Below are 13,510 nucleotides of genomic sequence, written 5' to 3'. Positions count from 1 at the left end.
ACAAACAGCTACCCTGATCTTGTTCTTCTTCCTCCAGGCTTATTCCCACTTAGAGCCATCGTGCCAGCTATTCTCCATGTTTGAAATGCTCTTTCCCCTAATTTCTGCATGGCTGACCCCTTCTTACCTTTCACATCCCTCTCAAATGTCACCTTCTCAAGGAGACCTTCCTATACTACCCAATTCCAATCCAAATCTGTACCCACATCATGACTTGCCAGCACTTAATCACTTTCTGGTATTTTTCTTGTATACTTGCTCCTTGGTTGTTGTTTGTCACTCCTATAGAGACATGAGCTCCATGATACAAGGCCCTAGCTGTCGTGGTCACCATTGTATCCACAGAGTCTAGAGTCTTATCTGACACATAGCGGAGCTCAGCTCAAAATCTATTCATAAATGGGCAATTGAAGTTTGTTTACCTCCCTTCTCTCTTCCTCGCTGCCATCCTTGGTGACTTTATCATCTACCTGGATGACACCTGATTCCTTCTCCTCACTTCTCTGCACTACCCAGAAACCAGCAGAGCCATACTCTGCCCTTCATCATCATGTTCTAGGGCTCCTACCCAAGCATTTCCTGCTTGGAACCACTGTTGTCTTGAGAGCCTCCACATCTTCCAAGCTTCCTTTACCTCCCTCCCCTAAAGCATGCATTCTAATTACTCAAACCCTTCCCAAATCCCCAACCTCTTCACTTGACTCCCTGTGGATTTTTGTCACTGTGGCTGGGAAGATAAGGTTGTGGTCACACTAGTGACCAAAATTTGAGAATTTTTGTGAGGATTAGGCGAGCACAATGTCTGGCACATTAAAAGTGCTCAAGCATGGGATTCCTGGGTGGCTAAGCAGTTTAGCACCTGCCTTCGGCCCAGGGCATGATCCTGGAGTCCTGGGATCGAGTCCCACATCGGGCTCCCTGCATGGAGCCTGCTTCTCTCTCTGCCTGTGTCTCTGCCTCTCTCCCTGCGTCTCTCATGAATAAATAAATAAAATCTTTAAAAAAAAAAAAGTGTTCAAGCAATAGTAGCCTGTCTCATTTCTTCCACTATTACAATGAAAGTTTCTTCTTGGCCTCTGCCTCCTGCCCTTTCTTCTCTTCCCCCCCTTTCACTCCTATTTGGTTAGTTTTACTCTCCTTGGTTCATGTATATGAGGTAAAGTGAGGACTTTGCCTGGTCTTCTTGGTGGTGATGCAGAGTTTTGACTGGACAGAAACAGCTCAGTGCAAACTGAAGAAGAGCTGGGTGCTTTCCAGGCTCCATGGGTACCTTGCACACCAGCAGCTGATGCGATTCAGGCTCTGGCTGTCTGGTGTCCACAGGTGGGCCTCTAGAGCCATTAGAGGAAGGCAACAAGGCCCCTGGGCCAGGGTGGGTTAGATTGATGTTCACCGGTGTTTTTATTTATTAGATGCTTAAAAAGCCAGTTTCAATCCTTTGGGGTCATCAGTTCAGGGTTTACTATAATCCTGTCAATGTTTTCATCTTTCTCATTCAAGGTCTCGGGAATCCAGAGAGGCAATCCTTGGAAACAATTGTGAGTAATTCCTGTCCTATACGGAAGAGGGATGGAGTGAGTGCAAACAGAGGAAGCTGCCTGGGTCTCCTGGCTGTGGTGCTGTGGCCCAGACAATCTGAAACTGTGAGACCCTTCCCTAGCTTCTCCACAGATAGATCTCAGGCCCCAGTTTTGGAGAATTTTTTATTTGAGGAAGTCCAATTTATTTTAGGATGACTGATGCTGATCACATACCAGATTGTCAAATATTTGCTAGAAGAATTTATAAGTGACTAAATAAAGGAATGCAGAAATGGATATGACAATTGACCATCCTGCTACAAGGGATTGGCAAGTCTAGAATAAGCAGAGTGACTTTATAACATGAACCAATTATTTCCATAAATGCCCTGGGCACACGGTATGTGCCAGATACTGTGCCAGATCCTGGGGATACAGGGTGAGAAAAGCAGGCCTAGTCTCCGCTTTTATGGAGCTTAAAGTTGGAGTGTACAAGTGAGAATGATACAGTGTGATAGGTGCTACTGCCAGAGGGAACATACTAGGTGATCTATCTGGAAGTACACGGGTAAGGACATTTCACTCAAAGCACCAGGCTTGGAGCGGTCTTCTTGGAAGATAATATGATGCCCCGGGTAAGGCTTGGAGGATGAATGAGTCATCCAGGTGGCAGGAAGGGAAGCAAGGTTAAAGGAATGTTTCCAGGCAAAGCCAAGAGCATGTGCACAAGATGAAAAATGAAGAGAGGGGGGCATCCCGGGTGGCTCAGCGGTTTAGCACCGCCTTTAGCCCAGGGCCTGATCCTGGAGACCCGGGATCGAGTCCCATGTCGGGATCCCTGCACGGAGCCTGCTTCTCCCTCTGCTGCTCTCGTGTTCTCTCTCTGTGTGTTTCTCATTAATAAATAAATCTTTAAAAAAGAAAAATGAGAGAGGGCATGATGCTCTGCAGACCTGAGGAACAGCCAAGTAGGACTCCACTGTCAGAGGTTCTGACTTAATTGATCTTGGAGAGAGCCCAGCCTTCTCTATGTTTTACAAGCTCGAGAATGTTTTAAAGAAGGTGATTTTAATGTGCAGCCTGGGTTGAGAACCACTGGACCAGAACAAGGGATGAAAGAGAGGGAGTGGTAAGAGGTGAGGCTGGGGATGTGAAGTGGGCCAGATCACGCAGTGCCTGGAAGGTTGTGTCAAGGAACTTGAGTTTTCTTCTCAGAGCACTGGGAAGCTATTTAAACATTTAACTAAAGGAACAAGTGGCATGATCAGACTTGCCGACCTTAGAACATCTGTGTTGTGGAATATGGATTAGAAGGGGGGTAGGAATGGAAGTAAGAAAAACCAGTTGGGAGGCTCTTGCAATACATGATGCAAAAGATAATCACAGCCTAAATTAGGTGAGTGGCAACAGGGATGGAGAGAAGCAGATGAACTCCAGAGATATTTAGGAAGTAGAACTTCTAAGGCTGATCAAAGATGGGCTGTGAGAGGGAGAAGTCAAGGGCCATCCGTTTGTTTAGACAGTTGAATGGATGGAATGTCATTCTCTGGGACTGGGCTCACTGGAGGGGAAGCACCAGGGGAGGAGAAGCTGGTTTGTGGATGTGTGGGCAAGGATGTCAACCTGCAGCCTGTTGAGTTTAAGGCACAAGTGGGATATCGAAGTGAGATGACTGGCTAAAAGATGGTAGCTTAGTCTTCAGGTAAAATATCTCAGTTGAATTTAGAAGTCTTTGGAAAAGGATGAGAATGGATGAGATCACCCAGGGGAGAGACTGTGGAGTGAGAAGAGAAAAATAGGTCCACGGAACTTTGCAAGTTGCTCTCTTCCTCCAGGTAGACAGCCCTAAACCCATTATGGGCAATTAGGCTAAGTGGTGACGTGAATTTTCCCAGCTAGTTCTCCTCACATGTGTGAGTAGGCTTATCCTAGCTGATGTGAGCCCCTGCTGTTGGCCTATATTTGGCCCATCCCTGGCAGTGCAATTGGATCAAGTTGATCTGCAATGAGAAGTGGCTGTCAGTTGTGTCTTCACCTATGGAGCTCAGCTGCGGGAAGCAGTTCCAAATTCCATGGCTCTGCTTAGAAGTTTCTAAATACAGTGGTAGTTATGTGTTAGACATCAGAGACATTTTAAAGAAAGTAAGCCTGAATCATCTGAAAATTGGAACATGTGGCAACTAACTCAACACAAAGGTCCTGGAAAGAATCTGCTGTGGAGAAAGGAGAGATGGGTAGGCAGCTAGTAATGCTTTTATTCTAGGCTCTGTACAATTGTGATTCTATTTTTGGTTTTCAGTCTGCCTGTATCTAAGAGCCCTGTTATGCCCTCTGATGCCAGAATCAACCTCTGTTGTATTGTAAACAATAACAACAAAGCACTTTGACTTTAAGTAGTTTCTTTTATTCCTAACGATAGGCCTATCAAGTAAATAAGACAAGTGTTAGCCCCATTTTAAAGATGAAGAAATTGAGACTGGAGCTAATTCACTTGCCCAAATTGCAGAAAATATAAATGGAATGGAGGAGCTGACCCAGTTTCTCATTCCAAATCCACTCCCATTCTGGCTCCTACCTCTTTAAAATGGGCCTTTTAAAAAACTCATTCCAGCGAAGAGCTGCAAGAGAGGATGGGAAGAGGATTTGAAGAGAAGCTTGGCAAGTACCTCCTGTGATAGCTGTGTTTGTGACCTTTTGTTTTGCTCTTAATTTCATGCCAGCATAAATCACACATGCCCAATACCAAAAAGTTTGAAGACAGCTGTCTGGAGTGGGTGGAGGAGTCAGGGAAGCTGATGAATTATAGACCCTCAGGACTGGAAGGGATCAATGAGTCATCTACTTTAACTCCTAAATGTACAGACAGGAGAAATTGAGGGGAAGGTAACTTGTACATGTTCACCTGGCCAACTGTGGCAGAAAGGAGAACAGAACCCTACCTAGCCTGCTGATGTACACCCAAATAACAGTGTGAAAGTAACTTCAGGGTCAGAGCACTGAAACAGAGAAAGAGAACCAAAAACCCTGGATAAATAAAGAACTGACCTAAAAGAAACAGTACACACTCTGCTATGCATTCCCTTTTTCTTTTTGATTTGTTTTTATAGGGTTCTGATTGAGAAAGTTAATTAGGGAAATTACAATGGTACTCTCTTTCTCTTCTTTGACTAAAGCCATGGGAGGAGGTAGGTGGAAGTGCCTAGCAGGTAGAGTGGGTGGAATTGGGAAATTGCTCTTTAAGATTCAGGTTGGTGACAATGGGATTGTTGGTTCCACCAGTTTATTATTCACAAGTAACTAGAATTAAATGTAATAATAGCTTGCATTTGTATAGTATATTCTAATTTACAAAGGGCTTTTATGACATTATCTCATTTGATCCCACTGACACCCTATAAGGTAGACAAGGCGGGTATAATTATCCCACTTTCTAGATGACAGAACTGAGGCCTGGAGAATTGAAAAGACTTGACCTAGCACATTCAGTTATTAAAGTCTGGACTAGAAACCATGCATTCTTACCTACAGAGCTTCAACTTTACAATGGTCCCGCAGTGAAATAAGTGGAACTTAAATCCCAGGTAGCCCAGCTCCAGAGCCTGTGCTTTTGACTACCATGTTTTACTAGTCATTCAACAGACATTTGTTGACTGTCTTGTTTTCTTAATTCAGTGCTCATTGTACATATAATTCATGTGCTCTTGCTGAGGCAAGTACTCATTAGTGAAGGCATGGTAAAGGCGTCTAGAACCTTCTTGATACCTCAAAAACACGAGCTTGTGGCCTAGTTTCAGAGTCCCCATAAGCACTAATTGCAGGGAAGATGTACCAAGAGGAGACTGATGCATAGCCAGCCTGCATCTCCACTCCTCCCCCCCCCCCCCGCCCCCAGTCCCACCTCACCACAGACTTTAGGCTCTGGGTTCATGGGGCGCTGATGTGCTACAGTCCAGCCTGGGTTGGACCAGAAGTGAGGAAGCCAGAAGACCCTGGTTCCCCAGAAGTCTTTTGTGTTGTCCTCTCCATTGTAATGATGGCCTTTCTTAGTAAAAACTAGTAGCAGCTGTTGGCTAGTCTTGAAAATTGTCCACCCTCAGGAAAACGTGTCACAAACTACGCAGGCCCTCCTTGGGGCTGGACCTCTGGGATAGGCAGCTCACTCCTGGGACAGGCAGTTCCATAAATAGCACCTGTGCTATGTGAAAGGGGAGGTAGGTCAGGAAAGCAAGCTGGCTCTCCTCAGGAATCATAAACCAGTGAGTCTAAGCAATGACTCTTGGAAAAAATATAGTTCCTATTACGTAAGTCTAACACTAAAGAGTCCATCTAAGAGTTAATCTATATTATAAGATGTTTAGGACTTCATTTTCCCCAGTCCTTTGCTCCCCTCTCTTTCTCTCAGTTCTGACTAACATGCCTTTTCCATCTTGTCTGTCAGATGATATTGTATAGGAATCCAGACTGAGCGTTTCTGATTATTTATAGAAGACAGTTGTGCTGCTTTAGCTACTACAGGAACTGGAGTTTGGTTCCGGGTTATGTTACATGAAATAAACTTACAGAAATTTTGTTTTCCAGTGTTCCTATCCCACTCTTGTACCATCACACTGAAGGGGCCTCTCTGAGGACTCTGAGGACTATTTCCTTCCCCCATGTCCTTTTTTAATAATGAAAAGAAAGGTTTTTTTCTGATTACAAAAGCAGTTTGTCCCAGCCAAAAGTCTTAAAACTATCTAAACATATAGCTAAAAATGTAAAAGTGCTTCCCAATCTCTACCCCAGAGATAATGACTGTTAGCAGTTGATGTCTCCTTTAGTTTGGAGGCTCTTGCAATGATTCACGGGAAAGGTAAAGCATGCTGAGAGTAGGTATGGAGAGGAGGGGACAGATACAAAATGAGTCCAAAGCAAAAAATCACTATGAGGGTGGGAAAAAAGGAAGGTGAAGAAAATTAGCCAGTGTTTCAGCCAGGTGAATGAAAAGACGGTGTCTCGTGGAATTAACAGAGGGCACCAGAGCTGAGGAAGAGAGCTGGGGAAGATGCTTAGTCTGCCAAGCCTTGGTGGTCATCTTGTGTCATTTATTACACCAGGAGCCACAGTTAACAAATGTTCAGAGGCCACACTTAGCCTCCCAGATGTGCTGTTGAGTATTCCAAACTCAGTCTATCTCAGCATTTCAACAGGAATTAAAGGCTGGGAGGGAGAGAGGGAGAAAATTGAAATGTAGAAAACTCTCATCGATTTGAGGGATCTGAAGTTTTCAGTCATCACCTCCAAGCAGCTTCTTGGAACATATTTATTAGCTCTGGAATCCATATTTTCTATAAATTTACCCATAACCTTCTCAGGATATAAACATTCTGTAATTAATGCAATATCAACTTCAGCAAAATGTAACTTGAGCCAAACATACATCTTAAAGCTAAGGTGAGGTGTAGACTCTTTCTAAGTTCAAAACATGAACTCTGCCAGCCAACTCTGGGGTACATCATCTAGTAATTACAGCACACGAAGACTCAAGCTTTTGACTTCATCACTCTTGCCACTATTAATGTTGCTCATACTTATTGTTGTGTGTATAACCAAGAAAATTCCCATTTTAGGACCTTGACAAACAAGTCCCACTGGTCTTACCCTTCTTAATCCAGTATCCTGACCGATAGCACGTGCTATTAAGCAGGCTGTGCTAACGCCAGTCTTAGACACCTTGAATGAGGCCTGTGAGGGCACAGTCAGCTCTCAGCCCTGCTGACTTCAGAGTGGGAGGCTAATTGCTGCTGACTTGCAGCTCTACATCCTGGGAGGCTCCTCCTACTCCATTCCCTGGGACTGCCCCTCTGGAGAGGTTTTCAATGGGGGTGATGATTGCTGCACTTCTTTCTTCTTAATTATCACAAGAGGAAAAATAAGATAATATTGTTGCCATCTGGTTATTTTATCTAATTTTACTTTGCCATTTTAGGTTTTTAATGTCTGTTTAACTAAACCAACTTGAATTTTCTCATCATAGCCTCAAGGGATAGAACAGGGATCAAGGAGAAGAAAAGGAAAAGAAAGCAAGTTTTAGCATTTCTAAAGGCACCTAGCAAAGGCTTAAAAAACAACCCATAGGGATCCCTGGATGGCGCAGCGGTTTAGCGCCTGCCTTTGGCCCAGGGCGCGATCCTGGAGACCCGGAATCGAATCCCATGTCAGGCTCCCGGTGCGTGGAGCCTGCTTCTGTCTCTGCCTCTCTCTCTCACTGTGTGCCTATCATAAAAAAAAAAAAAAAAAAATTAAAAAACAACCCATAAATACTGAATCCTGTCTCTCTAGCAGAAATCAAGTTGTGATCTTTTGTTAAGATTTTGTCATCTGTTCTGTCTCCCTTTCTGATATTTCCTACCCACTTATTCTCCCTTCCCTTCTATTCCGTTTCACTATTATTTATATTTCCCAAATGAATGAGAACATATAATGTTTGTCCTTCTCCGATTGACTTATTTCACTCAGCATAATACCCTCCAGTTCCATCCACGTTGAAGCAAATGGTGGGTATTTGTCATTTCTAATGGCTGAGTAATATTCCATTGTATACATAGACCACATCTTCTTTATCCATTCATCTAGGGGTGGTGGAAGGGGAGGAGGGCAGGAGTTGGGGGTGAATGGGTGACGGGCACTGAGGGGGGCAATTGACGGGATGAGCACTGGGTGTTATTCTGTATGTTGGCAAATTGAACACCAATAAAAATAAATTTATTATTTAAAAAAATAAATAAATAAAAAGAAAAAAATAAAATGCAGGTTAAATTTGAAAAAAAAAAAAAAGATTTTGTCATCTGAATGGAAAGGCCTGGGTTGAAGACGTGACGTGGGCATGTAAGCTAGTTGACTATCTAGAGAGTTTACCAGGTGGTGGCATTAATTAGGTAGAGTCACCAGATTTCCAGGAAGGGTTCTCCCATTTAAAGGCTCATAAATTGAATTACAAGTTCACCAGGATAAGATCAAACACTGAGACTAACCAAACTCCACAAGAGACATATAAATTTAGAAGGCCCTTTACTCTTTCTCATTGAGAACTATAACCACACAACATATAGGATATGTCAACTAATTGACTTCATTGTCAATTGTAAGACAAAGAAAAAAAAAAGATTTAAACACATCACCTATCTACAGAATCCTGGAACTCTTTCATCAAGACTATGTATAGTTAGGGATTGTATCATATTGTTAATTCTCTGGGAAGAGAACCAGTAAGACTATTGAGTGATTTTAGTACACTCAACCTTTTGGAACATTTTCCCAACTTTTGACTTTAACTGGTTTTCCAGAATAAGTCTGTCTTTATGTGTTTAGTTGAAACACTTGTTTTGAAAGGGGAGGGTTCTCACAGACTCTCTCTTAGGTCATTTCCTCAGTTACAGAGCTTATGCCTTACATTTTGGTTCTCACTGATGTTCTTCTCAGAGATTTGAGTTGAGTCAATTGTGAAAAAAACTGGCAGCTCACCCCTGTACTGACTACAGGGTATTCAGTCATGGAAAGGGAAGCTGGACTAGATGACCTTTATGGTTCTTCTATTCACAGAGATTAAAGGAAAAGGTGAGGAAAGTTGGGTGGTTAGTGTGGGGGGATAAAGAGTGGGCCAAATCTGATTTAGTTAATAAAAAAATTACTTTTACTGAGGGCAGAAATATGGAATTGTGTATGTTGAATGTTTTCTTCTTTCATTGTTCATAGGCAAATGCCACATTTGTTAATTATAAATCCAAGGAGGCTTTCCTGGTAGACAAACTAGGCAGTTGCTCAGAACTGTGTTGATGCAGCAGCCCGCACTGTGTAAGGGCCCACAAACCATGTATATGCTTTCTGACTGATCCCATACAGAGATTGTTTGGCCTCAATTCCATTCAGCTAGAAGTTCTAGAAGTCCAGTCATTCATTTGCTCAAGCAACTTTTACTTAGCACTAAGTCAGATGTTGGCATAGAAATATAAGATATTGTCCATTCACAATCCAAGGAAGAAGAAAGATATAGAAGGAATGGTTTTAAATCAGAGAGTTTTGTGTTTTGCTAAAGAAACATGCAGAGTACTGAGGGAATCAGAGGACAGGAGTACCTCCAAGAACTGCTTTAGTGGTGTCCCACAAATTTTGATATGTTGCATTGTCATTTATTTCAGTGTAATTTTTCATTTCTCTTGAGTCTTCCTTTTTAACCTACAGATTATTTTGACGGATTTTGTTATGTTTCCTAGTGCTTGGAGATTTTTCTGTAGTCTGTTATTCTAACTTGATTTCATTGTAGTTAGAGAACACACTCTGTATGATTTCAGTTCTTTTAATTTTGTGGAGGTTTGTTTTATGGCAATCATCATAGGATATGGTCTATCTTGGTATGTGATCCATGGTCACTTAAGCATCTGCATTCCTTTGTCATGATATGGAATATTCTGTACATATTCATCACATCCTATTGGTTGATAACCTTACTTAGTTCTCCTATATCCTTGCTAGTTTTTTGTCTAAGTATTTGATCAATTATTGAGAGAAGTGTATTAAAATTTCCAACTATAATTGTGAATTTATTTTTCCTTTCATTTTTTCCCATTTTTACTTCACATATTTTGCAACTGTGTTGTTTGGTGCATGAATAATTAAAATTGCTATTTCCTCTTGGTGTAGTGTCCCTTTTATCATTATATATTATCCTTGTCTTTGCTAATTTTCCTCTTATTGGAATCTACTTTTTTTCTGATGTTAATATGGCCAATCATGCTTTCTTCTGATCAATGTTTGTATGATGTATCTTCTTCTATTCTTTCACTTTCAACTTGCCTATATCATTATATATATATATCATTATATTTGAAATAAGTTTCTTACAGACAACACATCTGAATTAACTTTTTTAAAAAGATTTTATTTATTTATTCATGAGAGACAGAGAGAGAGGCAGAGACACAGGCAGAGGGAGAAGCAGGCTCCATGTAGGGAGCCCAATGTGGGACTTGATCCTGGGACTCCAGGATCATGCCCTGGGCCGAAAGCAGGCTCTAAACCACTAAGCCACCCAGGCTTCCCTGAATTAACTTTTTAATTCACTCTGCCAGTTTCTGTCATTTAGTTGATATATTTAGACCATTTATATTTAGTTATTGGTATGTGAAGGCTTAAGTATGCCATTTTATTTATTTTTATTTTTAAAAAAGATTTTATTTATTTATTCATAAGAGACAGAGAGAAAGAGACAGAGAGAGAGAGAGAGGCAGAGACACAGGCAGAGGGAGAAGCAGGCTCCATGCAGGGACTCGATCCCAGGACTCCAGGATCACACCCTGGGCCAAAGGCAGGCGCTAAACTGCTGAGCTACCCAGGGATCCCCGCCATTTTATTTTTGTATCCTCCTTATTCCGTCTTATTTCTCTGTTTCATTTTTAATGCCTTCCTGAATATTTTTGAGAATTCCATTTGTGTTTATCTGTAGTGTTTATTTCTTTGTATATCTTTTTTGACAGTTGCTTAAGAGATTGTACATACCTAATTTATCTGCTGGTGCCATCACTCTACCTGTTTGAATGATTTGGATGATTAGATTATAAGTGAAATTCCTTCCCAAGTCTGTAGCATTTTACCACAAGATATCACCTCTGTCACCTGAAAAGGTCTCGATGTTACTGAAGTCCAGATATCAGTCCTTCCTCATACACTCCAGAGATGTATGAAATCCAGAGTATCTCTGACATAGTAAAAAGAGGTGCACTGAAATGTTTAGAAAGCTACCAATTGTTCATGCTTATGAGCAGAGGGATAGACTAGATAATTAAAATCCAGGAAGAACTTTCAGTCAGTCTTTTTTTTTTTAAGATTTTATTTATTCATTCATAGAGATACAGAGAGAGAGAGAGAGAGAGAGGCAGAGACACAGGCAGAGGGAGAAGCAGGCTCCATGCAGGGAACCTGACGTGGGACTCCATCCCAATCTCCAAGATCCCAATCTCCAAGATCACACCCTGGGCTGAAGGCGGCGCTAAACTGCTGAGCCACTGGGGATGCCCCAGGAAGAACTTTCAAAATTCCAAATTTTAGCTGCATATACTGACCTGTTAAACTTTTAAGAGGAAAGTTTAAAAATAGCAAAATTATATTATTCAAATTTTACCTGCTGATTTTACTCTTTTGCTAATATTTCATGTAAAGGGAGAAATGGGTCATAAATGACTCATGCTGGATCATCAGACTGTAGGCACTTTGAGTGAGATATTACGAATTGGCAGTTTGGCTTTATAGAAGATATTAAGACTCGGATGTCAAATAGATGTGAGGTTGAATCCCAGCTTTGCAATATATAAGCTATGTGACACTAGATAAATTACTTAACTTTTTGGATACTTTGTTTTCTAATTTGTCAAGTGTGATCAATTATAGTTCCTGCAAAAGTTTGTCATGAGGATTAAACAGCACATAACATACGTAAAAGGCCTAGCCCAGGGTGATCAACAAAAATGAGTTCTCTTGCTGTGTTCCTGTTGACTTTCACAGAGGAAAGCCAAATATCTGTGTTTAAGTGTATAAGTATTTCTAAACTAGGCCTCTCTCATCAACCAAAATTTGTATTTTTGGATACCATCTTGACATATAAGCAAGAGTGGCTATCAGAGAGCAGAGAGGTATGCTAGACAGTTAATATTTTGGTAGCACTAAAGAAGCCCTTTCTTAAAAAGCCAGCATTTGCTGATCACTGACTATGTGATAAGCAGGGAGTGGGCACTTTGACATCTGACATTGTGGCTTCCTTTCACTGTACCCACCTTATCATGTCTGACATCCAGACAGATGAAGAGTCAGGCAGAAAGGGATCTAACTTGAAATTTAAGTCTGGGATCTAGATCAGAGTTGCCTAGGTAATTGTTTAACCTTGAAGAAGTGACTTAACTTCTTTATAGTTCAGTTTCTTCATCTATTAAATGGGCCTAGACCTGTTTTTGGGGAAGCTGTGACGATGAATTAGGTCATGTACATAAAACACTTAAGGTCTTTGAAAGAATAGCTTTTACAAACCAATAAATGGCATAATTAATGTCATCGTTGCCATTATTATTGTTGATGAGGTGGAAGACTTTTGCACACATGCAAACTTCAGAGTTGGGAATATTTGTTACAGAGAATGTGAATCTAACGACTACCCTAAAGAGTTTCTCTTACCCTACTCTCTTTTTTGCTGGATTAAAGTATCACACTCCCAGAGAAATACTTTTGTTTGCAAAATTGGCATTTTGCTACCAGCAATAAAATGTGTGTATTAAGTCCCATGAACCATCACCCCTCTCTTTCACAATGGTTAAGGGTCCCTCAGGAGTGTGTTAGGTGAAACTAGAAAGATTTTCACCTACTTGTAGCCTTTACTGTATTGAAATACCTTCTTTAATAACATAAGCAGTTAATATTGATACATTGCCCAGTGGATTTCAGATAATGTGCTAAGTTTATCAGCATTATCTCATTTAAATCTCACAATGGCCTAGAACACACTTTATTTTCTCACTTTCTTGACTCTATTGAAAGGGTGCCTTCTTACAGAGGCTTTTCAGACTATTCTGTATAAAAGGGTAACCTGCTCCCTCACTCTCGTGTCATTTTACCTGGCTTTATTTTTCTTTATAGCCACATTCTGACTAGACTCCATCTGATGTATTTATAGTTCTTGGTATATTCTCCATGTCTCTCCTTAGAATACGAAGTCTATAAGAATAGGATCTTATTTTGTTAACTGTCTATGCTCAATATCTAATACAGTACCTGGCACATGATGGGTGCTCAGAAAAAAATATTTGTGAGCAAATTAAAGACTGAAGGAGTTAGGTAAGATTCTACTATTTTACTAATGATGAAATGGAGACTGAGATTTGCCCATGGCCACACACACAAAAAAGGCATACCTGAGACTGGGAAGAAGTCTATCTGATTCTAACATGGTTGCTAACCATTGACGTCATACC

Source organism: Canis lupus, chromosome 3 (assembly GCF_048164855.1).
Source record: "Canis lupus baileyi chromosome 3, mCanLup2.hap1, whole genome shotgun sequence".
Classification (NCBI taxonomy): Eukaryota; Metazoa; Chordata; class Mammalia; order Carnivora; family Canidae; genus Canis; species Canis lupus.
This window is presented reverse-complemented; position numbering follows the sequence as displayed.